Consider the following 4,778-nt stretch of genomic DNA (forward strand, 5'->3'; position numbering starts at 1 on the left):
TGCAATCAATTCTAATCTCATATCAATAGCATCTCCCTACAGTTCAATAATTTCCAGCCCCTAATCTCTTAGATGAGTGATCTTTTTATAGGTGAATGAAGGAGTTTATGCCATCAATGGTGACAAAGAATGCCTTTCTAAATTTAGAAATTAGTTCCATGGAAGAAGGGATAGGGGATTGATGTTTCCTAACTCCCTTCCTCATCCAATTGCGAACTCAAAGGAGCAGGTGGCATTGAGAAACTTCTAGAGGCTTCCAATGGATAAGGAATCTTCAAACTCTCATAGAAGTTCGCTCGAATTCACTCAGCGTAGGTCAAAGAGGGACAAAGTGCGCTGCATAGCACCCTGTTAGTGTATGGTTTGCATTGTAGCATACCTTAATGAAGGCCTACCTGTGCTGATCTTCTTAGAGGCAGTTTTTGGATGTTTTCAATGATGGAACTTCTTAGGAAGTGAGGCATTCTGATGACTATCTTCTTTAGGGCATGTCACAACTGCACTAGGGGTTGATGGGCCCTAATAGTATCGATCTGTAAGCTGGGATTGATGTGCCCAAATGGATCTGTAACAGTTTCCCCCTAAAGCATGAAGTCGAAAGTATATATGTCGAGTGAAATGATTTATCACGAGGAGAGGAGTCTAAATGGAAGGTGACCTGCATCAATTACAATACATATATCATGATAATTTCATTTTTTTCATGAACTAGCTGAGGGAAGGCATACCCATGCTCAGCTTATAAAATTTCATTACATGTACAAATATAGTCGTCTACAGATATAGACCCATGAATGGTTAACCATGAATGTAAGGCCATTGTACATTTGATTTAGTACTCCTGAAAATATCGCAACCCGGATGGATGAAACTAGATCTGGGATCTTCAATCTCGTTCAATCTTTTGCTCAAGTACAAGTATAACCATGTGAATAGATGTTCCGAAGTCAAACATGGAAAGACATCATTTGATTACCTGCCAATAATGTAAGCCATTAATAGACATGAGAGGAATCACCGACAATGACAATGACCCTCAAGGTACTATAGTACATTTCGCATGGTGTGAATAAATGATTTGATGTCGAACACCATACAAATTATTTTGGTCGAAGGCCATTGATGTCAACCTATCGCCGGAAGCGAGAAACCTGCCATTGATGTATGCAAGCTTCAAGGTACTAAAGGGGTGTTTCTGAGTCAACTTCTTGGATGATGTGCTGATGTCGACAAGAAGCGACTCGTCGCAGGAGGGCCTTGATGTATCCCACATCTACGACACAAAATGAGATAAATGATTTTGGAGATGAAAAATCAACTGACGACACAAGGTTCAGGAATGGCGGTCATGAAAATGAAGGTTTACGGTATTGCAAAGGATGAAGTTTGAACTGAATGACTTCTCTTGAACATATCAGTGACACTGAATGAATTGGCAGCATTGACCCAAAACCAAGTAATGGATGGTATGATAGACCAACGGTGTGATAACCATCAAGTAGATAACCCAACCCAAATAGTCATGGAGATGAAGTGAAAGTGTCATGTTCAAGAGCGACTTGCTACCATAAAGTTTTCTCGGCTTTTTCCCTTTTTCCCCTATCCTTTCTGACCAGTACCTCTTTATTTTTTTATCAAGCTTGAGGAGGATAACATACGCTTGTTGTATAATTTCACCCTTCGAGTGAATCCATCGCTATTTGATGCTTTAACGAGTCTAGCGAAGGTGAAACTCGACCTTGTCTTGATGGACAAGTTTGTCACTATTTGATGTTTTTAACGAGTTTAACGAAAAATACAACTCGGTCCTTTTCATGTTTAGAGAGTTTGAAAAGGGACGAAAAGGAAACTCCACAAGTTCTTTTTTGTAAAATAATCTCTCAAGTTTGAAAAAGCGTAAAATTTTACAAGAGAGATATCATTTCCAATCCGTTAACGAGCTGGAAAGGACAAGCGCTCACCAATCTTTTCATGTTTAGAGAGTCTGAAAAGAGCTTAAATAGGATTCCATTTTGAGGAATGAGTGGTTTCTAGGATAGCAACTGGTTCTGGTGATGTTGGAACTTCTCAAAACATGTTGATTTATGTGAAGAGGCTGGCTAACAAGACCACTCATTGCAACTGCTCTTTAAAAAGGGTAAAACAACCAAGTGAAAGCATATGATCGGCCAAAGGGATGGTGGCGATGGGATGAAAACAACCAAGGCTAACCTAACGAAAGAGGCTGATAGAATGGAAATCACGAGGGTTGAACTAGAAATGGGTTCAGTTTTAGACAAGCTTGAACCATAAGGAACTGTGACCAGATTCAGTTTCATGTTTACACAAGCTTGAAACGAAAAAACTATGCTTGGATTCAGTTCCATTTTTACGCAAGCTCAAAACGAAAAACTATGCTTGGATTCAGTTTCATTTTTACACAAGCTCGAAACGAAAAACTATGCTTGGATTCAGTTTCATTTTTACACAAGCTTGAAATGAAAAACTATGTTATGCCCCTAGCATGATGAAAGGGAGAGTCTCCTGTAACCAGATGGAAGTCACTGCGGTGAAGCAGGACAGTTATCCAACACCTTTTTGGATTCGTCCAGATAGGAAAAAAGGTGAATGGGGTGATTCCCTTCACATAACCTATAAGAAAACTTAACTTTACCACTAGGTGCATGCCCCCCAAGCTTCATTACATTCACCTAAGTAGACTACTCAAGGCTATCAAGTGGATGGAATGAAGGTTCTCTTATGAGATCAAGTGAAAGAATCGACTGGGATTTTACGAGATCTACTCAAAGACTCGACTTGGAACTTGGGACCTTGTTTCATTTTTAAATGAGCTTGACACAAGACAAGAAACTCTGCTTAGATTCCTTGTTTCATTTTGTAACGAGGTTGACACAAGACAAGGAACTATCCTCATATTCCTTGGTTTCATTTTTTAATGAGGTTGACACAGTAAAAGAATTATCCTCATACCCTTAGTTTCATTTTTTAACGAGGTTGACACAAGACCAAGAACTATCCTCGTGAACCTGTTTCATTTTTTTAATGAGGTTGACACAGTAAAAGAACTATCCTCATATCCTTGGTTTCATTTTTTAATGAGGTTGACACAAGACAAGGAACTCTCCTAGAGAACCTGTTTCATTCTTTAATGAGGTTGACATAGTAAAAGAACTATCCTCATAGGGCCTATTTCATTTTTTAATGAGGTTGACACAGTGAAAGAACTATCCTCATAGTCGATCACAACTCATAAGAGGTCATGAAGGAGAGATCTAGCTCCAATGCCCCCAGTACATGATGTACAACATCACTGAATTGATCATTAGTTGATGTAGGTATGGAACAGGTTGCCACATAATTAACCCGTGGCGGGGATGATACCATTGGTACAAAAGGACCAATTAGGGAAGATGGTTGACTAGGAGCCATATTTGGACCAGGAAATGAAAGATGGTCAACGGTGTCAATTCTGCCTTCATGCGAGAAACACATCACTCGAAAGAGTGTGGAAACAATAGCTCTCGTGCCATAAACATAGTCGCACCCAAGAAGTAAATTGAAATCTAAAGGGTCTGGGACTACCATCAGATTTAGATAAACAATTTTTCCTCCCAAAGTAATAGGTAACTGAGGGAGAATCTCTAATGGTTGACTGGTTCCTCTGTTAAAACCCAACAGATTTTGTGTATTAGGCACAAGTGGTGGCGAACCAAGAGCATGCCAAGTAGTTTAGGAAAGGATACTCACTGATGCACCTTCATCTATAATAGTGCCAGATACAATCATATTACAAACTTGTACTATGATCTGGAAAGGCACATAAGAAGGAAGATGGAATCCTGCTAGTCGATTCCAATCAAAGGAAGTAACTAGACTACTTGGAGGGGGTACTGTAGAAACGGGAGAATTAACCCCTTGAGTTACAAGAACTGGAGGATTTTCCTCCTGTCTTGATGGAACAGGAGGACTGCCCCCAAGCTCATTAGAATCTGAAGAAACAAAAAGAACTTGAGTGGTATCATATTCACTCTCTTCGGGAAAGGTACAATTTACTGAAGGTGAAATCAGGTCAACTGTTACCTCGACTTGTTGATTTGGGTCGGGTATAGACTCATAGGATTCACTTTTAGAGAGAGTGGGTTTGACCAACGGTTGATTTTGGTCAGTCAATTCATCAACTAGTGAAGTATTTAGGGAAAGTTTCCTGTAACCAGCTGGAAATCGCTACGGTGAAGCAGGATGGCTATCCAACGCTCTTTTGGCTTCATCCAGATAGGGACAAAGGTGAATGGGGTGATTCCCTTCACATAACCTACAAGGAAAATTAACTTTACCCTTCTTTCCATGAACTTTACTACCACTAGTTGATGGTGTGTCACCAACATGATCTCCTGAAGTTGATGACACAGGATGATGTGAACGGGAAGACCATTCTTCTAAGATCTGAGGAATATCAGGAAAATTTCGAAGAATATGGTCTCTCGCATAAATTTTGCATGGATATCAAACTTTGTGAGGCTTGACGGGTGGTTTCTCATCAGATGTTGCATTCAAATCAATGGTTGCTTGGTTGCCCCTCTGCTGAATTTTGTTCTTCTTCTTCTTCTTCTTAGCCACCTGGTTACTAGTACGAATACTTTCACCAGGCGAAAAGGAAGAAGGGGAGGAAGAAACAGCTGGGGAAGAAGGCAAAGAGTTAACCTTAGGATCAACTAGAGGTTGATTTTGTCCAGTTGAAGGTGTACTCGATTGCGGAGAAATCACGACATTTTGAACTA

Source organism: Pinus tabuliformis, chromosome 1_2, assembly GCF_031772625.1.
Source record: "Pinus tabuliformis cultivar Carrire ecotype Pingquan chromosome 1_2, CPIR1, whole genome shotgun sequence".
NCBI lineage: Eukaryota > Viridiplantae > Streptophyta > Pinopsida > Pinales > Pinaceae > Pinus > Pinus tabuliformis.